Source organism: Erinaceus europaeus, chromosome 13, assembly GCF_950295315.1.
Source record: "Erinaceus europaeus chromosome 13, mEriEur2.1, whole genome shotgun sequence".
NCBI lineage: Eukaryota > Metazoa > Chordata > Mammalia > Eulipotyphla > Erinaceidae > Erinaceus > Erinaceus europaeus.
In genome coordinates this window covers 85,284,058-85,309,508 of record NC_080174.1, presented here as the reverse complement: position 1 = coordinate 85,309,508, position 25,451 = coordinate 85,284,058, and the positions used below count along the sequence as shown (strand labels likewise).

At 41.8% G+C, this 25,451-nt stretch overlaps 1 protein-coding gene across 2 annotated transcripts in view; it reads right to left on the bottom strand.

Moving 5' to 3' along the window:
- Positions 1–24,159, bottom strand: part of PDE4B (phosphodiesterase 4B) — a 651,743-nt gene extending 627,584 nt beyond the window's left edge. Inside the window, exon 1 of one of the 2 annotated variants that reach the window (XM_060206363.1) lies at positions 23,990–24,159. The gene's annotated coding sequence lies outside the window, so the exon portion shown is untranslated. Of the gene's footprint in view, positions 1–23,199; positions 23,661–23,989 lie in introns of those variants that run through there. The other variant, XM_007528234.3, reaches the window with a different exon arrangement.
- Between the last annotated feature and the right edge of the window lie 1,292 nt (positions 24,160–25,451).

Here is a 25,451-nt window from a genome sequence, read left to right as displayed (position 1 = left end):
ACTATAACCTGTAGCACCGTTCACCTAAGTGGTTTAATGAGTACATTTTCCGATTTAAATTTCATACTGGTTGTCATTTGGCCAAGTTAATGATCTTAGAGCATGTAAATAGAATGTCATCAGTGCATTTTTAGAATTCAGTTTGCATTATTATACCCCAGCTATCTACCCACACAACACAGGATATGTTCAAAAACAGTTTCTCTTTCTCTTACAACTTGTACATATTCTAGAGGTCTGGCCTAACTGTTAAAAGATAAGCTTCTGGGGACCAGACGTGGTGCACCTGGTTATGTGTACAAGGACCCAGGTTCAAGCCCCTGGTCTCCACCTAAGGGGGAAAGCTTCACAAGTGGTGAAGCAGGGCTACAAATGTCTCTCTCTCTCTCCCTCTCTCTCTCCCTCTCTCCCTCTCCCCTTCCCTTCTCCTTCTCTCTCTCTTTTTTTTAATCCATGGGGCTCAGTGCCAGCACTACAAATCCATGGCTCTTGGAGGTTGTTTTTTTTCTTTTTTTTTTTTTAATTTTACTGGATAGGATAAAGAGAAATTGAGAGAGGAAGAGGAGGTGGTGAGGGAAAGAGAGAAAGATAGACACCTGCAGACCTGCTTCACCGCCTGTGAAGCAAACCCCTCCCCACACACACACACACACAGGTGGGGAGCCAGAGGCTCAAGCCAGTACCTTTATGAAGGTCCTTACACTTCATACTATGTGCACTTATCCCGGTGCCCCCTCTCTTTCCCTGTCTATCTTCCCCTCCCCTCTCAGTTTCTCTCAGTCTGTATCCAATAATAAATAAATAAATATATTATTTAAAAAGGTAAACTTCTGGGAATTTTAAAATAACAACCACCCTGTATAGGAAGTATTTGGCTAATTGTATGTCCCTCTAAAGGTCAACCAGCTACAACTGAAAAGGTTCTAGCCACTAGCAACTACAGAACATATGGAGAAACCAGGAATGCAACATTTAGTGTTGCCAAAATTGATTTCTAATATTATTTGATGCTATTAGATTTCCTAAAACATGACATCTGGACATCTAGTAGGATGTATCATAAATAATATATATTCGGGAGTCGGGCGGTGGCGCCGCGGGTTAAGCGCAGGTGGCGCAAAGCACAAGGACCGAAATAAGTATCCGGGTTCTAGCACCGGGCTCCCCACTGGCAGGGGAGTCACTTCACAGGCGGTGAAGCAGGTCTGCAGGTGTCTGTCTTTCTCTCCCCCTCTCTGTCTTCCCCTCCTCTCTCCATTTCTCTCTGTCTTGTCTAACAACAACAATTACAACAATAAAAAGGGCAACAAAAAGGAAAATGATTTTTAAAACAATATATATTCATTAAACTCACACTGAAGCTTTTCAAAGCTCGCGTGTGACCTTACCCTCCTTTTCAGCCCATCTTCCTTCCTCCCCTTCTCTCCTCTGTAGGTAATCTTCTAGAGTTCAACATGCTTGATTCTACTTTATTTATTCCATCTCCCTTCTCTTTGGTAGGATGGACCTCCCTTGATTGTCGACTTCAAGTTTGAGGTATGCCTCATCTACTTACCGTCTCTGGGCTACTTCACCTCAGGAACTAAGTGAGGATTATACACAGTCTAGAAGCTTACTTGTTATATTCCCATAAGCACCATGTTCAAAATAACAAAAACAATAGCAACTGGAAGATGCCCAGTTATTTCAGATAAAGAATGAGGATACTTCTGTGAAGGTTAAAGGTTTGAACCACAGAGTTCCCTACCTTCCAGAATACCAGAGCAGTACTACTTATCCATTCCCCGACATATATCTCCTACTGACATGAACCAAAGGGCTGTTCCACATGCCTTGCTCATCCTACTCAAGCAATCTCCCTCTCCCTCTCCCTGTCTGTCTCTCTCTGATGATGTTATAGCACAAAGAAGTTGGTCAGCTCCCTAAAATCCAAAGAAAATTGAAAAGAACAAAAGGATAATCTTTCCGGAGTCGGGCGATAGCACAGCGGCTTAAGCTCACCTAGCACACATGGCGCAAAGCACAAGGACCAGCAGAAGGATCCCGGTTCCAGCCCCCGGCTTCCCACCTGCAGGGGAATCACTTCATCTGAAGCAGGTTTGCAGGTGTCTATCTTTCTCTCCCCTCTCTGTCTTCCCCTCCTCTCTCCATTTCTCTCTGTCCTATCCAACAACGAACGACATCAACAACAACAATAACCACAACAAGGCTACAACAACAAGGGCAACAAAAGGGGGAAAATGGCCTCCAGGAGCAGTGGATTCATGGTGCAGGCACTAAGCCCCAACAATAACCCTGGAGGCAAAAAAAAAAAAAAAAAAAAAAGATAATCTTTCTCTCCAAACCTTAGCAAAAAGATGGGTAAAGCCCAGAATTAGAGGGATGTGGAGGAGAAAAGATCATTCAAAGGGACAACTGATTAAAAAATGTGAAGTTGAACGTCATTTTTGTGGAATGACTTTAAGGGGAAAAAAAAGAACTTAAAAATTTTCAAGCCCTTGGGGTTCTGCAGTAGCACACTGGGTTAAGCTCAAGGATCCTTGAGGGGGTTTGCTTCACATGCAGTGAAGCAGGTCTGCAAGTGTTTCTCAGTCTTCCCCTCCTTTCTCACTTTCTCTCTGTCCTATTCAACAACAACAGCAGAAGAAGCAGCGATAACAATAACAGCAACAACGGGGGGGAAGTGGCTTCTAATCATGGACCTAAAGGCTGGAATAGTGCAAATGAAAAGTTGGGGGGGGGTCTCCACTTTGTAGACAGCTAATAGGCATATTTTAGTTATATTCCAAAGGGCCTGTGGCTATACTGTTTTGGTTTTTTTTTTTTCCTTTTTCTTTTTTCCCCTAAGCCTGAAATCTGATATTCAGGTGAATCCAAGTTATTGTCTGAGAAGATGATGTCATGGCTGGAAAAAAGACCAGAAAGCTGCATCAGGGAAGAGAGTAGCTCCCTAATATGGGAAAGGGGTATAAATATTATTGACCCTACTGATTTGATGTGATCTGGGGCCCATATGATTGGTCAACAATTTGTTTGGCTTTGTATATTAACTCTCTTTTCAACCACCAGGTTCCAGATGCTAGCTTGATGCTGACCAGACTTCCCTGGACAGACAACCCCACCAATGTGTCCTGGATCTCTGCTTCCCCAGAGCCCTTCCCCACTAGGGAAAGAGAGAGACAGGCTAGGAGTATGGATCGACTTGTCAATGCCCATGTTCAGCAGGGAAGCAATTATAGAAGCCAGACTTTCCACCTTCTGCATCCCGCAATAACCTTGGGTCCATAATCCCAGAGAGTTAAAAAATAGGAAAGCTATCAAGAGAGGGGAAGGGATACAGTGTTCTGGTGGTGGGAATTGTGTGGAGTTGTACCCCTCTTTATCCTATGGTTTAGTCAATGTTTCCTTTTTATAAATAAATTTAAAAATGGCTTCCATAGTGCAGGCACAGAACACCAGCAATAAAACTATAGGTAAAAAAAAAAATCATAGTCCTTAATTCAAGAAATTATACATATTTATTTTGGGATGTTTATAAACTGCCAAAAAGATTAAAATTGGAACCATTGAATGATTATCATTAGAGAGTAGATTAAAACACACTAGGTTTGTTCAATAAAATACTATGTGTTCATAGGACGTTCTATCTTTCCAGTCAATTTTAGGTGACTAAATCAAGTTGCATAACAGCATTCATACTATGGTTGTGAATCTGTACAGAGGAGCAGGTGGAAAATGTTTCCCAGTGCTTCTAGGCATCATTCCCCAGTGCAGCTGTGAAAAAGAAATGTTTTGATTCCCATACATTCAGGTGAGTCTTCTGACACATGGGCTGCATTTAAAACTAGAGGACTGCCAAGGAGTCTCACCACTTAAGATAATTCACATTTTTTTTTTATCCTGCAGATAGAGTGCACAATTGAAGAATAAGACGTCTCTTTCCACACCTATCTGACCATAATAAAGTAGACAACCGTGCGGAAGAAGTGAACGCTGCGTTGAAACGATAGGGAAATGTTGGAGAATCCACATCGATAATGCAACATCTGAATTTCCAGCACATTTTTGTTTTTACATTACAGTTCTGAAGTCTGAAATGTCCTGCAATCAATAGTCTCTTACAATTTCTCTCAGACAGGCAGCAGTAATGAGCTAGCTGTTGTAACCTTCACATTCACAAAATCTAGTGGAAGGCTTTTCCATTTGGTCGGAATGAAAACTCAAGAGACAGTAATGGAAAACTCTTATTAACATCTAGAAACCATATGCTTGTGAGGAAGGGGTAGCACCCAGGGAGAAACGCATGTCTAACAACATTCCCATAATGGGGATCACAAAGCAAATTCACTCTTTTTAATTTTTTTATCTTTCTTTTTTATGATCCTTATTTATTTATTTGATAGAGACAGCCAGAAATCAAGAGGAAAGGGAGTGAGACAGACAGAGACACACCTACAACACTACTTCACCACTTGCAAGGCTTTCCCCCTGCAGGTGTAGGGCCAAGGGCTTGAACCCAGGTCCTTGCTCATTGTAACATGTGCACTCAACCAGGTGCGCCACCACCTGGCCCCAACAAACTCCCTCCCCACTACTGCTAAGCATCTTTTCAGTACTGACACTATTCCTGACATACAAATCAATAATGCATGAAATGAGGGCATTTGTTTCTTTTTTTTATTAAGGGGATAATGAATTATAGCACCTTTGTTTATATAAATGTACATTTTTTCAGTTTTGTATTGCAGGTGTCTGTTACCTACTGATACACTCCCCCATCAAGGACTCCCAAACTCCCTCTCCCCTCAGACCCCCTATTCTTTTGCCTACTCAGGCTCCCTTGTCTTGGTACCTTCCCCCACTAGTTCAAGATTCATCCTGTATTCACCTTTTCAAATTCCATCTCCCTAATTCCACCTGCACGTGGAGTTATCCTGTATTCATCCCTTTCTTCCTAACTCGCCTCACCCAGCCCCCCCCCCACCACACACACACATACATACACACAATGTGATTGATTTTTACTAGTGACAAGCACATAAAAACCATGGTTGTTAAGTAGAAATAAAGGACAAAAGCTTGACTGATGTGGTTTCTATTACATGCCACCTTTGCTATGCCATCGTGTCCAGTTAACTGGTTGAATATCCCAGATGTTTCTGTGGTGGTGCTTTTGGATACACTTTAAATAAACTAGCTTACCCTGCATGTATAAGGAGACCTCCTTCAGTGAGTTGAAACTCTTAACAGGACTAAGACATGTCTCCACCATGTGAAGGAATTCTGCCAGCTCAATGTCTTTGGAGTCCTACTGTAGTTGTTCCAAGGATCCCCAGACTAACCTAAAATTTTTTACTTTACCAAACCTTTATAATAGCAAGAACCAATTCCTTTTTAAGAAAAATAGTTTTTTATTTCTTTTTATTATTGGATACAGACAGAGAGAAATTGAGAGGGGAGGAGGAGATAGATAAGACACCTGTAGCACTGCTTCACCACTTGTGAAGCTTTCCCCCAGCAGGTGGGGACCAGTGGCTTGAACCTGGGTCCTTGAGCACTCTAATCATTGCTCCTAACCAGGTCCACCTCTGCCTGGCCCCCTGCAAGAAGCAATTCCTTACAAGAAATCTCACAACACATGTACATGTATCCATAGTTATTTATGTCAATGTACTTATTATATCTCTTCTCTACAACTTTGATTCCAAGTTCACCCATACAGATTATGTTACAGTAAAAGTGGAACTTAAGTTTAATGACTCAATCAGCCATGGGGTTTTTTTTTGTGTGTGAGCTCTGAAAAGTGCAATCAACAAACTGAAATGCTTTCTAACTCCAGGTTTTATAAATAAAATTTTACTTGAAGAAAAAAAGGAAGGGAGGAAAGAAAGAGAAAGAAGGAAAGAAAGAAAGAAAGAAAGAAAGAGAAATGAAGAGAGGAAGGGAGGGAGGGAGGACCATCTTTCTGTCTCAAACTTTCAATTAACAAAGAGATGTGGCCAAACAGAGCCCAAAACCCTTTTCTGAAGATATAAAAATCTCTTTTGAAGATTTTTATGAGTCAAACAGATCCTCATTATTTTGAAGATACAGACACTGAAAGTTCCATGTTTGATCTTAATCAGAGTTCACATTTCATTCACAGCTTTCCCATTTTTCCAACCACTTTTGAGACCCAAAAGGTTCTTTTATATCTGAGCAAAATCTACTAATATGTTGCATTATTCAATAAATTGCCTCTCTTTGAAAACTCTTTATATTCCCACTCTCTCAGGTGTGTTTTACCTTTGATACTTAAATGCAAGAATGTAAGAATATATTGCTATATTGCTTTTGGGGAAAAAAAAAAAAAAAGAACTGACATGAGAACCACATTCAAAAGTTGTGGTGATGATAGCTACTTTTAGACATTCTGACTATGATCTTGTTTACACATTAATAATACTACTTCTATAATTTATAGAACATCTTGCAGAGCAAAAAAAAAAATGCACTTTACATCCATTACTTCCATTTACGTTCGTTTGTACTATCCTTCTAAATGATGATGGTAATAGCTGCCTCACCCTATTTTAATGGAAAAAAAACTTAACCAGAAAGGGTCTATTATCTTACGTGATGTGATAAACAACTTGAAAATTAAATGCCTGCATCAACTAGAGAATAAACCCTCAATTACACAGTATTTCTATCAATACTCTGAGTGATAGTTATAAAGAAGAAAGGCGAGAATTCAGCCTATTTGATTCTTTTCAAATTAAATATCTACTCTTAGGTATTATGTGTATGTGCCATTACAAATTTTAGGACGACTTAACGGGCCAAAATACAGAATTCAAATCTAAACAAAAAATAAAGCACAATGTTTTGTGGATAGTGTGTCATGTGATCACTGATTTCTTACTGTTTCACTCACTTAAATATGTCATGATTCACTGTAGAAAGAAATCAGGACATTTTGGGCCCACAATGAGATTGACGCCTATGATTATCAACATATACTCCAAGGTTTATGTCAGTAAGTTGTCTTGACATAATGTAGCAACTGATTAAAAAAAAACAAAACATTAGAGGCCATATGGTGGCATGCCAGGTAAAAAGTATACACATTACCACGTGCTAGGACACACTTTCAAGCCTGCAGGAGGGAAGCCATGGCCAGTGAAACAGTGCTGCAAATGTCTCTCTCCCTCTTTTTCTCCTTCTCTCCCTTTTTCCTCTCACTTTCTCTGCCCGGTCAACAAAGAGAGAGAGAATTTTAAGTGATTATCTTCTATCATATTTTGACAAATAAGTAATTTAAACTATATTTTAAGAAATCATCAGATTATCCATTATTGACTGAACACAAATATGATTTTAAATCTGAGAGATATGCAGTGACTATGAAGACAGCCTGTCAAATATCTTTTCTCTCCTCCTCCTCCTCCTCCTTCGTCTTCCTCTCCTTCTCCTTCTTCTTCCTCTTCTTCTCCTCCTCCTCCTCCTCCTCCTCCTCCTCCTCCTCCTTTTTCTTCTCCTTCTTCTTTTGTTACAGTTGTTTTGTTTTGGTTTTATTTTGGTTTGGCTTCGTTTTTTACCAGTACAACTCCCTGTTTGGGCTTATGGTGGTGCCAGGGACTGAACCTTGAAAATCTGTTTGTTGTACAGAACGGTGCTGCCCCCCACCACCTCTTCCTTAGTATACCAGACCTTAATGTTGTCAGGAGTGCCATTCACCCAGGTTAAAATGGTAAAAAAACAAAACATCTTCGATTTTTCAGGCCTTCCTGAAGTTAGCAGTGGTAATTAAAATAGGTTTAGTCAGTAAGGTTCGGCGGAATAGTTCATTTGAATAGTGCGCTGCTCAGCCCTGTGCCGAGCCCAGGTTCAAGCCCGGCCCCCACTGCACTGAAGGCAGCTTTGGTGCAGTGGTCTTTTTCACTCGCTCTTTCTCTCTGCTTTGATACATCTCTGTCCCTATCTGAAGAGAACGGGGAGAAAAGGTATTAGTTGAACTCGATCTTACACATCTTCCTAGAAGTTACCATTTTCCTTATTTAAAAAGAAAAAGAAAACTCAACTGGAACATGTCCTATCTGTCATCCTATCTGTCATCCAGCTGCTTAGTTCCAGGCAGCTTCTCTCTTCCTACCTAGAGCATCAAGACCATCTGCTAATATAGCAGAGCTGATAGCAAGACTGTGCTTAAATACTTCACAACCTCCAAAATTATAAAGCTGCTCCAGCCTAGACCCATTTCCCTTCAGACATCTTCTACCATGTAAAGCAATAAATTCCCTTGCACTATATGGCAAATTTTCAGTCATTCTGAAATGAAAGCTTAATAATAAAATCCTGGAAGTATAACACACTTAGATCCTTCTTGTCCTCTTACTGGTTGATGCAAAAAAAAAAATTAATTCATTTAAATTAAACAAATCAAAATGGATGTTATATTTGACAAAGACAAAATTCTCCATGTTTTACATCCACTTACTGTGAACGACCACTCTTCCTTAACCATTAGTGTCCTTTTTAAGTGCTCCCCCAGTCGTGTGAGGATGGGAGGTGAGAACTCCACTGAGAACAATCTTAGCCTAAACTATAAAGCGTGCAACCAAACCTGTTGTGTGTTCTTGTGTTTAAGCCAAGGGAAAAAAAATTTTTTTTTCAAAAACTCATTGGTATTCTCCAACGTACCCCCATCTAACTGAAAATTACAGATAAGTAGGAGGTGTGACTCACAGCAACAGCTTCACCCATTGAATAAAATCTGAGATCTTTTTTATACAGTGCAAAACAGAGGTTCTTACAGCCTGGTGCAACTTTTCATGCTATGAACCATAAACTAAAAATGTTATGGGGTGGGGCTGGGTGGTGGTACATCTAGTTGAGCACACATATTACAGTGCACAAAGACCTGGGTTCGAACCCCTGGTCCCCACAAGCAGGGGGGAAAGCTTTGCAACTGGTGAAGCGGGTCTGCAGGTGTCTCTGTCTCTCTCCCTATCACCCCTTTCCCTCTCAATTTCTGTCTCTATTAAATAATAAAGATCAATCTTTAAAAAATGTAACATTATAAGGTGTCCAAAATGTTCACACCCAAGCTTCTTCAAAATGAGAATAATTGTACAGCCTGGCCTAAATTTTGTAGCTCAAGATTACTAACTGCAGAGATCTATAAACATTAGCTTTCTCCTTTAAAAATACATAAAAGGAAAAAATCTTCACAGTTACTTTACAAATACAGTTGGTAGTGTGTTTATCTGGTGGCAACAGAACATCTAACAATGAAAGAAAACAGGGCATTTTTTTTTCTCACCAGTAAGACTGAAGAGGCAGGCAGCTGATAATACCTATTCTTTTTTTTTATTTTGTATTTATAAAAAAAGGAAACATGACAAAACCTTAGGGAAAGAGAGGTACAACTCCACACAGTTCCCACCACCAGAACTCTGTATCCCATCCCCTCCCCTGATAGCTTTCCTATTCTTTTACCCTCTGGGAGTATGGACCCAAGGTCATTGTGGGTTGCAGAAAGTGGAAGGTCTGGCTTCTATAATTGCTTCTCCACTGCACATGGGCATTGACAGTTCAATCCATACTCTCAGCCTGTCTCTCTCTTTCCCTAGTGGGGCAGAGTTCTGGGAAAGCAGGGATCCAGGACACATTGGTGGGGTTGTCAATCCAGGGAAGTCTGGTTGGCATCATGCTAGCATCTGGATCCTGGTGGCTGAAAAGAGAGTTAACATATAAAAGTCAAACAACTTGTTAACTAATCATGAACCTAAAGGCTGGAATTGTGCAGATAAAGAGTTTGGGGGAGGTGTCTCCGTTTTGTAGATAGCTGCCAGTCTCTTGCCCTTATTCAGCTTGTGTAGTCCTTGCTTTGATGAGGTTAGCTTTGAGTGAGTGAGAGAACTGTAATAGGAAGTAGGTGAGGAGGGTATCTAAGTAGACACTATTTCATTATGAACTTTATACTGACTCACTGCAGACTATTGTATATTTTTGCTATCAGGTATATATTTTGTCCTAATTTGGAGTCAGGCACCAAAGTAAAAATGTCTGGGTTGAGGGCGAAGGTGGAAGTTAGGCTTCACTGAGGGGGTGTGAGGGGCGAGGATGAGATGGGACACAGTCTTTTGGTGGTCGGAATGGTGTTTATGTACATCCTATTAATTTGTAGTCATATAAATCACTACTTAATTAATATGAGAGAGGGAAATTTGATTGAATGTCTCAAACTTTTTTAATTCACAGACCATAGGTTGAGTCTCTGATATGCTGACTCTCTTAAAAGCTTAGACCAGGGAGAACAGAAGCAACCACAACCGGTGGCACAGCTATATACAAATAATGTCAAAGGACATGAATTATGGTGATGTTGTGTATGATACAGCAAATCCTAACAAAGGGATTTTTCAAAGTTAACCCAATTGCCAAATAAAGTGATTATAGCAATAACTATCTATTGCCTACTTAAACCCTAAGACAGCAGGAACCTCCTGCTTCCTCTATAGAGCCTATATTTCCCCCCAGTCCTGGAACCTCTAGCTTGGGGCTCACTTTCCTGCAAGCTTCTCTCAAGTCATACCAAATGACATCGCATCTGCTGATGCCAACCTAATCAATGCAATGAATACCACCTCAGCATGCTTCACTTTTGTGTCCAGAGATGTCAGGCTGGAACCTCAACTCTTCAGCCTCATTACTCAGGTGAGACCTTTCCTTTCATAGGGTTCTCTAATTCCATTCCAGGTCGTTCACTTCCTACCAAAGTCCCAAATCCTAGATATAGACCAGGTCCCATGAGACAGAGCATATGTTCACATGTATCCATAAATTAGGAGAGTATCTATTCTAAGATGCCATCGTGAATCCAAGTTACATCTGTTTCTCTGCTTCATCATCCTACATTTTTCTCTCACACTTGGAAGATGGTTGTTTTCCTCAAAACAGAGCCTCTGTGCTTTACAAAGGAGAGATAAGAGCCTTCAACTTGATTTTATCTTCCATTCATAAACAGAGATGCTCTTCAGAAATCTCCAAGCAGTGTTTGTCATGTAGGCCACCCCTCACTTCAAGAGACAAGAGCGTTCAATGATTTGCCTTCCAAAGTATATAGCAGACACCGGAGAAGGGATGAATGGATACTGCTGAGGGAATAATCTACAAGTGTCCCTTCACCTTCAGAATGACTAAATTCAGTGCCATCCACATTCCCATCATCACCACTGTCAATATCAGTATTAGCATTCAATGGTTTGTACGCCCCCAAACTCTGATGCATCCATTCATTTGAGTACATTAACCCAAGCACAGCATCTCTTACTACTGCAAATTCCCTACTGTGTTATAATTCCAAAGAAATGAACACAGTGAGCTCTTCCATGAATGCTTTTAGTTATATAGGTTCCCCTAATGTGTCAATGAATATCTGTTACACTTCAATTTCACCAAATCCAAATGCTGGAAATAGTCTTAGAGATTCTCTGAATTCACAGTCCTGGTTATAAACGGAAGCTTACACAGGCAATATCATCTACCCACTTAGTATAGCAGAGTTGGAGCTCAGAGATAATGATTCACAATCCTTCCAGCGTAACTAAAGAATAACACTGCAAGGGCTGGGAAGTGGTGGTAGTGATTGAGTACATGTATTACAATGAGCAAGAACCTGGGTTCAAGCCCCCAAAACCTCTCCTGCAGGGAGGACACTTCACAAGTGGTGAAGCCGGGCTGCAGGTGTCTCTCTGTCTCACTCCCTCTCTACCTCCCCCTTCCTTCTTGATTTCTGTCCTTATCCAATAAATAAATAATATTTTTAAAACCATTTTATCTCAAAATTTAAAAAGAATAACCTTGAAAGACAACAGCTTTCAATTTAAAAAAAAGAAAAGAAAAGAAAAAGAAAGAAAGAAAGAAAGAAAGAGAAAGAAAGAAACCATACATTCTCCATGTTTTTACACATTGAGTTGTTCACCCCAAGATGCCTCATGGAACTTTCTATCACTTCAGATTTTATTTCATTTTTTTATTAAGCAGAGAGAATCATAGAGTAGACACAACCAGACTCTTAAAAGTTATTGCAATTGCCTTGACAAATGCCAGCCTCAATTCCTGAATATCTCAGTATAAAAGTATTTATCATTCTATGCTTGTTAATTTTATTTTGACCCACAAAATAAGAAAAACAGGCATGTGTCTTTCATTTTACCCTAGAAAAATCCCACAAGTAAGCACATCAAATGTCACTGTGAACTTTCCTCTTTTAGCCTGGAACATCTGTTATTGGTGACATTTGGCTGAAATGACCACCAGACCAGTCAAAGCAGAGAAAAGGAGAAATTTCATCCAAGGGCAATGTTTCTCCATTCAATAGGAGGGTGAGAACAGAGAAAGGCACAGGGGAAATCTTTACAGGAAATATTGGCGTGTGTGTATGGGGGAGGAGAAGTAAGGGCTGTACATGGAATCATCAAAACACCAGTCCCTCAGCACATCAATGTACTAAGCAGAAAACAATGGCAAGGTTGAGCCTTAATTTTAAACTGAAACATTCTCTCTGAATAACTTCCCAACAGAGAGCACAACAGATAACACATGGCACAAATTACAAAAACAGTGCATCTAGGGGGTCTTCCCTAAGAGTGTGTATACCTTTAGGACTGAGCACAGACTTTTTTTGAGTCTATGTTACCTTGTTGGATAATCAGTCCACGTGTTCATCTGATTTTTCAATCACGCCTATTCCTAAAAGGTAAGACTATACCATCCTAAATAATAAACTATGTTTCCTCCTTAGAAGAGTATTGACAGAGCATACCTGAGTCGAAAATGTTACTGTGTTTTCTGAAAAGAAAGATATTCTGGCTTCTTAAAGAAGAAATAAAGTTGAGAAATAATAAGAACTCAAAGTAAGCAAGCCCTGTCATTATTGAACTGAAAGAACTTAGGGATCGGTTTTCTTTTTTTTTTTCCTTTGTTTCTTTTTTTCTTTTATTATTATTTTTTTAATAGGGACAGAGAAGCAGAAAGAGTTGCATGTGAAAGAGACCTAGCACTGAAGCTCCCTTCAGTGTGGTGGGTTCTGGGCTTAGGACCTGCATCATGAGCACGACAAAGCAGCACTCTTCATCTGAGCTATTCTGCCAACCCCAAGGTACACCAGTTTTCTCTCTCTTTTTTTTAATATTTACTTATTTATTTTCCTTTTCTTGCCCTTGTTGTTTTATTGTTGTAGTTATTGATGCCTTCGTTGTTGAATAGGACAGAGAAATGGAGAGAGGAGGGGAAGGAAGGGGGAACAGAAAGATAAGATACCTGCTGACCTGCTTCACCGCTTATGAAGCGACCGCCCAACTCCCATTAACAGTTTTCTTAGGTGTGAAACAATAAGGTTGAGTTAGGTGATCTCCAAGTTTATATTCAGAATTAAGAAAAAATAAAACTTTATTGGATGAGCCAGCACAATGGTATAAATACTGAGAACCCCAAAACCAAACCTTCCTATCTTCTTTATAATGCAGTCAAAATATCAGAAGATTCTTGTAAAATATTATCATGTTATTTTCCCTAAGGTTTAAAGTGTTCATGTGGTAAAGGGGATTTTTTTTTTTTTTTTTTTGCTTTTCCCAAGATGGCAACAGATAAAAAGCTATAATATTTTTTGTAAATGCTTGGAGAGAAAATAGCACATACATAGTTGGGGTTTGTTTTTTTTTACATTTTAATTAAATGTGGTTTAACATTTAATTACCAACCATGTATAGTAGTATTAATGAACTTCATTAATGCTTATAGGCTAGTGGTTTTTCTAACAGAAACACGTCTTTCTGCAAGACACATACTATTGTTTTCCATTTCATTAATGGATAATGTAGCTGAGATCTTCTTAAACTACAGTATTTTTCTTGAAGGTGAATTGGGGATGTGTTTATTATTTTGTAGGAAAATAACAGTGGTTGGGAGTAGGAGTACAAATCACTCCAGCATTCTTGATAGCTACTCTGTCCGTTTTTGTCAGTGTTTCTTTTTTTTTTTTAATTTTTTTTCAGTGTTTTCTTTTTATAAATAACATTTAAAAAAAAACTGGGAGTTGGGCGGTAGCGCAGCGGGTTAAGCGCACGTGGTGCAAAGCGCAAGGACTGGCAGAAGGATCCTGGTTCAAGCCCCCAACTCCCCACCTGCAGGGGAGTCGCTTCACAGGCAGTGAAGCAGGTCTGCAGGTGTCTATCTTTCTCTCCCCCTCAGTCTTCCCCTCCTCTCTCCATTTCTCTCTGTCCTATCCAACAAGGATGACATCAAGAACAACAATAATGACTACAACCATAAAACAACAGGGTAACAAAAGGGAAAATAAATAAATAATATATTTTTTAAAAACTACAGCATTTTAAAACTCTAAACTGTGATAAAGAAGTGACCTTTTGTGACTCCCACAATGCTAATTAACTAGCCTCGAACAGGAGGAACAGAAGAGTCAGAGATGGGTGGTGGCTCCCTATCTAGCAGAAGGTTAGAAGGGCCCAGAGTCTCCGAAGCCCTAACCTAGTAGGAAAAGATGATACAGAAATGATACGGCCTTCACTGCATCTAACTGGGGTCTAGCCAACAGCACCAGATGGCCTCACAGCACTGGCAAGGGGGAAATCCTTCCGCAAAGCTCCAGACCCAGGAGTGTTCTCTCCCCCAGCAAGCCAAAAACAGACCTTCCTCTCCTCTAGAGCCACCGGTGGTCTTTCCTGTGAAGGTGCATGTTGTCCCCATCAGTGACAACAGAGCAGGACAGGGGGATCTCCAGCTGCATCAAATAAACCAAGCTAAAAACATCACCCCAAGGTACCTAAAAATTAGTCATTGAAATCTCTGTGCACAGAATTCTTTCAAGACCCGGGAGCTAAAGCTAAATACTGTGACAGTGCTAACAGGTAATAGGCAAACAGAATGGGGTCAGGCAGTAGCACAGCGGCATGTGGCACAAAGAGCAAGGACCGGCGAAAGGATCCCAGTTCGAGCCCCCCAGCTCCCCACCTGCAGGGGAGTTGCTTCACAGGCTGTGAAGTAGGTCTGCAGGTGTCTTTCTCTTCCCTTCTCTGTCTTCCCCTCCTCTCTCCATTTCTCTCTGTCCTATCCAACAATGACGACATCAGTAACAACAATAACTACAACAACAATAAAAAAAAAAGAGCAACAAAAAGGGGAGGAAGACTTAAAACTATCGCTTTAGCTTCACAGGCAGTGAAGCAGGTCTGCAGATGTCTGTCTTTCTCTCCCCCTCCTCTCTCCATTTCTCTCTGTCCTATCCAACAACAACAGCTATGACAACAATAACAACTACAACAAGCACAAGGGCAACAAAAGGAGGAAAAAATAGCCTCCAGGTGCAGTGGATTCATAGTGTAGTCACAGAGCCGCAGCAATAACCCTGGAGGCAAAAAAAAAAAAAAAACCTATCACTTTACAGAATATTGACTTCAGAACAAAAAAAAATTACTTAAAGGAGAAATTTAGTAGAAACCATATCACAAGTGATCTTAGTCACCATCAATGGGACAATGAGACTCTCTTACTGTGATTCAAGAGGAAGTACTCATCACCTAAGTAGGAGTATTCTTGCTAAAAATGTTTAACCTGAACCTGAATGATTAAACCAGTAGACGAACCCAGACTGTGACACATTCTGTAAGACATCTGTCCTGTGCACAATACAGACATTAATATCACACAAAAAGGGGAAATTGTGAGATACTAATGCAATTCATTTTTTATAAGTGGAGACAGCATGGGAAAGAAAATGAAAATAGCCAACCATGAGTGTTTGTAATCACAGACATCTTACTCCACCACCATTGCAGAGTGAGGAAAGTGAACCACACTCCCTAGTGTTACAAACACATACAAACTTAAGACAAAACAAGACCAGCAAAAAAAAAAAAAAAAAAAAAACTAAAGTCGATGAAACCGTACAGTATAAACTACCCAATAAAACATGGTAATCTTCAGGTGCTAAAGCAAAAAGCAACCAACTTCATAGCAATAAACATGTAAGTTAAAGTGATAGCAGTCCAAAAGGCATAGAGAATTTAGGCACAGGCATAAGTGCCTAAAGACTAGAGATTTATTTCACGGCTGGGGACAAGTAACTTCATTCCGTGTCTATGAACCAAAGGTAATTGGAGCTGAAGCCACTACAAAAAATAAAATAATAAAATAAAATAAAATAAAATAAAATAAAAGTTGCCCTTTAGTTGAAGAGCTAGAAGCCTGATCAGAGAAGTAAGTAGGGGGGAAAAAGACATTTCTCTTCCAGAAACTGTTGGTAAAAGGAAAAGAGTGTGTTTTGAATTAAATTGCTAGACATCTATACAGCTATTTTGAATTTACATGAAATGCCATGGTACAGGAAACTCAACCAAAAAATTGGTTAAATCTGCAAGGACCCAGGTTCAAGTTCCTGGTCCCCACTTGTAGGTAGAAAGCTTCAGGAGTGGTGAAGCAGGGCTGTAGGTGTCTTTCTGTCTCTCCCCCCACCATTGCCCCCTCCCTTCTCAATTTCTCTGTCTCTATCCAATAATAAATAAATAAATATTTCAAATATCATCCGAATTTAAAAAGATAGTGTTTTAAAAATATATTACCCAAACGCCTCTGAAAATGTTTCCTAATTGAAAAGAGGTAACATACATGAGATTTAAAAAAAAAAATACCCACGCTATATCTAATAAGTACTGCAGACAAGAGAGCAGAGATGGAGAATAATATACTTGTGTGTTTGTGTGTGTCAGATGTTACAATTTTAAAATAACTCAAGAAACAGAATCATCAGATTAAAGAAGCGTTAGGTAAAAAGTATGCGCCTGGGCTTATCAGTATAAAAGTGCAGAACACAGGAGGGAGGAGACAACATAAATTATGCATAAATAATTTCATGCCCGAGGCTCCAAAGTATCCAATTGAATCCCGACACCCTCATGAACCAGAGCTAAGCAGTGCTCTCGTCTCTATGTGTATCTTTTTTTCTCTGTATTTCTTTCTCTCGTTAAAATAAAGCATAAAATATTTTAAAGAAGAAAGAAAAGCACTGCAGAATAACCAAGACAAAGAGTAATATTTTAAATGTTTTACTTGTTAATTTATTGGCTAGAGACACCAAAAGTTTGAGAGGGCATAGCGAGATAGGTTGAGAGACAGACACCTGCAGCACTGCTTCACAACTCATGAAGCTTCCCCCTGAAGGCGGGGACTAGGGCTTCTTGCACATTGTAGCATTTTGAGCCACCGGCTGGTTCCAAAAGGACAAATTCAAAACCAACCGAGAAACTATGTGCGAGTCAGGCAGTAGCAGAGCAGGTTAAGCGCACGTGGCGCAAAGCGCAAGGATCGGCTGAAGGACCTCGGTTCAAGCCCCTGGCTCCCCACCTGCAGGGGAGTCGCTTCACAGGCGGTGAAGCAGGTCTGCAGGTGTCTTATCTTTCTCTCCCCCTTCTCTATCTTCCCCTCCTCTCTCCGTTTCTCTCTGTCCTATCCAACAACGACGACATCAACAACAATAGTAACTACAGCAATAAAACAACAAGAGCAACAAAAGGAAATAAATAAATAAAAATTTTTTAAAAACTATCGTATCATGTCATGTTATGGCAACTGTCATAACCAAAAAAATGTATTATCTTAAAAATTATGAAAGAATATAATATAAGTTTAAAACTCTACTGCAGATAATGATATCCAGTATTAGGATGAAATAGTTTCAAGCAAAATAAGATCAAGTGGTTTTAAAGATCTGCATATTCAAAGACATTTTGATCCAGATGGAAAGAGGGGTGGATGAAAAGGCAACGATGAGAACATACACAGATTTAAATCATGGACTGTAAAACCAATTCACCAACAAAAAAGTCAAATATTAAAACTACATGGTGTAAAAAGTGTGGTAAACTATATCACTATACAATCCTACCTCGTATGGGGGAAGAATAACATTATAAGGACCGTAGATTATTCAAACAGAGATATTCTCATTGATTTTATCTGTTAAGACAGAATACGAATCTTTAAATATAACAATACCAATTCAATGAACCCAAAATAAACCTGTAACATTCAATTCAACAAATGGAAAACACACTAAAAGAACACTGTAAATCCAATTTAGAGGGAAAAAAAAAAAAAAAAAAGGACAGGAGAGGAGCAGAGACATCAAAAAGTCCACCAATGAGAAGTGAAACTTTATTTAAAGAAGTTAAAATGGGGTCAGGAGTTGGGCAGTAGCACAGTGGGTTAAGTGCAGGTGGTGCAAAGCAAAAGGACCTGCAGCATAAGGATCCTGGTTCGAGTCCCTGGCTCCCCAGCTGCAGAGGGGTCGCTTCACAAGCAGTGAAGCAAGTCTGCAGGTGTCTATCTTTCTCTCCCCCTCTCTGTCTTCCCCTCCTCTCTCCATTTCTCTCTGTCCTATCCAACAGCAACAATAATAACAACAACAATGATAAACAACAAGGGCAACAAAAGGGGGGGTGAAGCCTCCAGGAGCAGTGGATTTGTAGTGCAGGCACCGAGCCCCAGTAATAAACCCTGGACACAATAAAAAAGAAAAAAATAAATTAAAATGGAAAAATTCAATGTGTGTGGAGAGATTTGGCCAGAGGGTGGTTTCTCTGGTGTAACTGACTCTGAGATTTACTTAAATGTACAGTTTTACTGAGGACAACAACCTTGCTGTCAGCATCTGACCATAGGGAAGGAAGAAAGAAAAATGGATAAAGATATATGGTGGGTAAACAGAATAGACTTTTTATTATTCTATTATCTATCACTTATTATCTTTATATCTGTCATATATATATATATATATATATATATATATATATATATAAATTTCAGTGGATACCAAAGTCTGGAGTCACAAATTATGACCTAAAAATAACTCTACTAGAATTTTCAGGAGTTCACATGACATCCCTATCTGGGGTTGAGGATTACACAAAACTTTGGTGGTGCAGAATGACATCCCTATAATTGTATAATCCTGTAAACCCTCATTGAATTACTAATAAAAAGATTATATATATATATATATATATATATATATATATATATACACACACATACACATACACATATATATATATTGGGCAGGGCAGGGGCACATCTGGTTGAGTGTACGTGTCCCAATGCTCAAAGACAGGGGTCCCTGGTCTCTACCTGTAGAAGGGAAAGCTCTCAGAGTATTACAGGTGTCTCTATCTCTTTCTATCTCCCCCACTCCCTCTCAATATCTGTCTGCCTCTATCCAATCAATAAATGTTTTAAAAAGAAAAAAAAAAAGGTAAAAAGAAATAGTGGGTAAAGAGAAATGTCAGGCTTCAATGCAAACCAAAAAAGAAATTCCAAAATAAAAGATAATCCTACCACCAAAAGACTGTGACCCATCCCTCCCACCCACTCCCACCCCCCACTGGCCCAGGAAGCTGCATGTCTACCCCTCACCACAGAGTTTTTACTTTGGTGCCCTACTTACAATTTGGTCAGGTCCTGCTTTTAGTTTCCCTTTCAGATCTTCTTACTCAACTTCTGTTGATGAGTGGGATCATCCCATACTCATCTTTATCTTTCTGACATAGCTCACTTAACATAATTCCTTCTAGCTCTGTCCAAAATGGGTCAGAGAAGGTGGGTTCATTGTTCTTGATAGCTGCATAGTATTCCATTGTGTATATATACCACAGCTTTCTCAGCCACTCATCTGTTGTTGGGAACCCACAATGACCCTGGATCCATGCTCCCAGAGGGATAGAGAATGGGAAAGCTATCAGGGGAGGGGGTGGGAAATGGAGATTGGGTGGTGGGAATTGCATGGAATTGTACCCCTCCTACCCTATGGTTTTGTTAATTAATCCTTTCTTAAATAAAAAATAAAAATTAGAAACAAAAATAAATAAAAGATAATCCTTCAGACTTAACTGAAATGGCCAGATGTTTTATATTTATACTTGCATCAGCCCTTGGATCTGTAGTGTTTGGGGAAGGGGCATCTCCTCTGGCAAAGGGGCTTACTACAGCCCAGCTAAGGAAAGGGCTTGGTGGTTGGTGGTCCTTGACAGCTGTCAGCTATAGCACTCGCAAAAGCTTGGGCAACAAGTCCTTCTGGGAAGGGAAATTTGGCAAAACTGAGTGAGTGTCTGCTCTCGTTATGCCTACATGACTACAACGACCAGTTTTCAAGGCCTCCATTTGTTCTGTGGTCATAACTTCTCCTTCAATCTCTGCTGCTCAATTTTTCTTGCAAAAAGGCAATAAAATTTTAAGCCATAACAATAAAAATAAGTTCAAATCACTAACCTCCAAATTCTTTGTGCCTGAAGATGACATCGTGTACTGTTTGCTCCCTCGCCAGATAAGAACTAAGAGTAGGGGAGTCGGGCTGTAGCACAGTGGATTAAGTGCAGGTGGCACAAAGCACAAGGACCGGCATAAGGATCCCGGTTCAAACCCCGGCTCCCCACCTGCAGGGGAGTCGCTTCACAGGCGGTGAAGCAGGTCTGCAGGTGTCTATCTTTCTCTCCTCCTCTCTGTCTTCCCCTCCTCTCTCCATTTCTCTCTGTCCTATCCAACAACGATGACAACAACAATAATAACTACAACAATAAAACAACATGGGTAACAAAAGGGAATAAATAAATAAATAAAATAAATATTTAAAAAAAAAGAACTAAGAGTAGCACAGTTTTTAAATATTATAGTTTGTAAACCAAAATGAAAAGATCATTTCTGTGTCTAATATGTCAATCCTTCACTGTGCATATAATAGTTATCATTAAATAACCTTCTTCTGGACAGGCAAAAGACTCCAAAAATTAGAAAAGCTTATATGGTTGATTTCTTGTATCAAATCAAAAACAATTTCATTTAAAAGCAAGCAAGCATGCCCATGTGGACACTCTCTAGAGAAATTAAGGATCATGGATATTTACAAAGTGTATCAAGTCAGAAATAAACTAAAACACAATCAGCTGAGGCAGAAATCTAAGTAGCCACACTGAAGACCTGTAAGAAGGAATACAGGCAGATAATAGATGTGTTCACAGCTTATATGTATAAGTCATGCAATCTCAAAGCACTCTAGTCTCTCTCTCTTTTTCTTTGTTAACAGTTCTTTGGAACTGACATTCTGATATTTTAAAAGAAAAATAATCAAAGCAGGCAATAAATGGGTTCCTAGCCAAATCCTAAAAGTATTGATTAGAAAGGTTAACTAGACCCACAGTTATGTTAAATGCTACATGGTGACATTCAGGGAAAGTGGGACTGAATTTCCTTTGACCTGAAGGGAAATTATCTGCTTTATCCACCTTCTTGTCAATTCATTGCCTCCAACCTCAAATAAAATGCTTTTCGTTACCAAATTGTTTGTTTTCATGAAAATGTTGTTACAGTCACCATATGTACATTTTAAATTTTGCTGTGCCTTTTATTCATATAGCTTAGCCCAGGGCTTCCAACTAGTTGGAAATGTCTGAATTTACAAGATGAATGAGATTCAAAAAAAGTTCCATCTCATTCAGATCCAAGATCTAGAACACATAGAATGTGGGAGAGCATAGGATTTATAAGTGGGAAGCCCCGGAGTATCCAAGGTTGAATCCCCAGGCATACCATAAACCAGCACTGAGCAGTGCTCTAGTCTCTATGCCTCATAAAAATAAGTAAATCTTTTTTAAAAGAATGCCTAGATTTATCACAACTGTCTAGTAGTTTCATACCCAGGGTACAAACACAATGTCAATACAATGCAATTTTAGGTAAGACTGTCAGAGTTGCTTTAAAATGATACATATAGGGCTGAGGAAATACCATAATGGTTATGAAAAAAGCCTTTCATGCCTGAGACTCTGAGGCCCCAGGTTCAATCCAGAGCACCACCCTAAGCCAGAGTAGAGCAGCGTCTTGTTAGGTTGGTTTCTCTCATTCTCTTTCTCTCTCTCCCCCCCCCATATCTCTCATTAAAATAGATACTTATAAAAGTTATGAATACCTGCAGTGCCCAGCAATCTTTTTTCAAAATTAAACATATTCACATGTGTATACTGATGTTTACAATGTAGTACATACATTACATATGGTACAGTATATAATATATAGCTGTTGTAATCAATAAAGTTATCTTGTAGTCTACTTATGTCATCTAGCATCTGTGTGTTTTAAATGAACTCTCCCTGTGCTGCCCTCCTAAGACTCACTTTAAAGTTGTTGACTACAGCGGGTTCAGATTTTTAACTATGGCACAGGAAGGGCAAGGGGGTCTCTGTAATAGAAGTAAGGAAGCAAAAAGGAAGATGGAAATCAAGCAGGAACCCCACCTCTCCAGAGCACTACCTCACTAGGGAAAGAAACAGGTTGGGGGTATGGATCCCCCCTGTCACCGCCCATGTCCAGTGGAGAAGCAATTACAGCAGCCAGAGCTCCCACCGTCTACACCCCAAAAAGAATTCTGGTCCATACTCCCAGAGGGATAAAGAATAAGGAAGCTTCCAGTGAAGGGGATGAGATGTGGAACTTTGGTGGTGGGAACTGTGTGAAATTGTACCCCTGTTATCTCACAGTCTTGCTAATCATTATTAAATGATTAATAAAAATTATTTTTTAAATGTAAAAACAAGAAAGAAAGAAAAAAAGGGTCAGGCGCTCAATAGGTTTTCCCTAAACATATTATTGAGCTTCCCAAAAGTTCCCGGCAGGCAGAGACGCTGTTGCGCTGAGGCTTGGGTGCGCCCCCACTTGGCGTCCCGACCACCCCACTCGCAGGACGCAGCCCTGCAAACTCTTGGCTCCTCGGGCTCCCCCTGCACCCCCGCCGCCGCAGTCCCTCACCCAGCACCGAGCGCGGGTCCAGCCTCCTCTCCCGGGTCTCCCCAACCTCTCGGCCCGTCTCTCCTTCCCTAACGTTTGCCTAAGGACCCCCACACCCCACGCCGAGGTCCAAGGTGGCGCCGGCCAAGGAGAGGAGGAAGCGAGCCGGGAGGAAGGGCCGGTAGCCGCTTTCCTGCACCGAGCGACCACGGGCACCCCCTCGGCGCGACTACGCTTACGCGACCCCCTTCCTTCCCGGGGCTCCCCACCAACCCCCACGACGCCCCACTCTCTGCAGGTCGGCTCCTCCGGGGGGTGCTGAAGGAAGACGGGAAAGCACCCCTCCGCCGCCAGGCAGCCCTTTACCTCCTCGGGTCCGGGTCTCCGCAGCCGCCTTCTTCCTCCAGGAGCTCCCGGTGCCCGGGTGCCACCACCGCGGCCGCTGCGCCCTGGACGCCCGGGTCCGGCCGTGGCTCCGCCCGGCGCAGCGCGTCCCTGCAAAGCCGCCCAGACTTGCTCGCTCCCGGGGCTCCGGGGATGCGGGCCGGGCCGGGCGGGGGGCAGGGGTGGGGGGCGCTCGCGAGGCGCACGAGTGCGGCGGGGCCCCGGCGGAGGAGGAACCTGCAGCCGACGCCGAGGCGGGGCCAGGAGCCGGGAAAGGGGCGCACGGAGCCCGGGCGTCCGCAGAGAGCGCACACGGACCCAGCAACTGGCAGGGAGGCGGGGTGGGGGGGACGATTCAGGGCGTCATGGGCGCCCCCTGATCTCCTCCGTTCCCCACCTGATCTCTGTACCCCCACCTCAGTCTCCTTCTCCACCCCGCCACCCTCCACCACCGCCACCTCTCCCGGCCGGAGACCGCTCGCCCTAGTCTCGGTCCGCCGAGCTGTGCTCTCCAGTCGGATGCGGGAAATAACAATGTGATCTGGTTGCAAAAGGATTAGATAGACGCCGCCGGAGAGTAGGCTGTAACTGCTGAGCTACCACCTGTCAATCCCTAGGAGCAAGGAGTTCACCCCTATCCCGCTGGCCTCTCTCCCGGATTCCCCAACCCGCGTACGCCCCACTGCACCCGCGTCCCCCTCCACCCCCACCTTTAGCGCGCGCGCGCACACACACACACACACACACACACACACACACACTCATTACCTACCTCACAGACCCTCCGCAGCGCCGCTCTGGGGCAACACCAAGGGAGTTTTGCAAAATAACCCTCACTACCAGTCTGGAGCCTCTGGCATCTCCCTTTCTTGTAGAATTGAAGAATTTTACGCACGACCCGAGGTGTCCCTCTGAAGCCAGATGCTGAAAATCTAAGTTTGAACCCTGCAATCGCCGTGGCCACCCCACCACGCGCGCGCGCGCGCGCGCACACACACACACACACACACACACACACACACACACACACACACACCCCTCCCCCGCCCCCATTCATAATCCCGGCGGCCGGCTGCGACTACGCGCCCTCCCCCCAGCCGCCCGCGCGCGCTGTGATTCGTTGTCCCCTGGACCTGTCAGTCACCGGCTCTTCACCAGCCATGAATACAATACTAGAGGCTTGGTAGCCTGCGGGTGGGGGGCACGTTGGGGGATGCCCAGGGGGTACCCGGAGCATAGGATTCGCGGAGAAGAGGGAGCACTTGGGACACCTCAGGAGGAAGGTGTCAGAAACTCTCCTGTTGCACAAAGGAGCTCTAGGATGGACAGGGTAAGAGCAGTGAGGCTGACTTCCCCACCCACCCACACACACACCTCCAGCTTCAGATCACCTTGGAGGACACTCCCACCCCAAGAGTGGGTCCCACAATTTGGAAATTTGTGTAAGCAACAGGCACTGGAGTGTCTGGCCGCCCCAGAGAGAAAAGCTACAGGACAAATCAAAGGTGGAGGAGAGGGAAAGGCAGGTTTCCATTACTAGACTCTCCAGCCCTTTCAGTCAGAGTTAGCAAGAATAAGAGGAGAAAGAGCAGAATACAGTAAATGTGTGTGTTGAATTACAGCAACTAGTTAGAGAGAAGGAGACTAATGAATAAAACTGGCTAAGATTTCTCAATTTACTCCAATAAATATGGTAATGCACCCATTTTACCCTAAGCATGATATGCTCTAAACTGTGGGTCAGAAATAATTAGGACACAACTCAACAGAACACTCCTTGTGTTCCCAAGGAGTCCACAATCTAGTAGGAGAAGCAACTGTGAAAGCTCAAAATGGCCAATATAACCCAGCAAATGCACATACCAACTGCATTAGTGTGGTGGTTTTCTCCATTTAGAGGAAGAAAGGAACAAAATACCCTCTGAACTGAGAATGAAAAATCAAATAGGAGCAGGGTAGTGGCACACCTGGTTGAGTGCATGTTATAATCCTCAAGGACCTAGGTTCCAGCCTCCTGTTTCCATCTACACAGGGAAAGCTCTGCAAGTGGTGAAGCATTATTGCAAATGTCTGTCTGTCTTTCCCCTTCCCTGTATATTTCTGGCTGTGTCTATCCAATAAATAAAGATTAAAAAGAAGAAAAAATAGGAGCTTGTCACACACTGACCCAAACCAGCTTCACCTAACCACACACAAAGAAAGGCATAATCAAGGGAGTCAGGGTGTAGCACAGC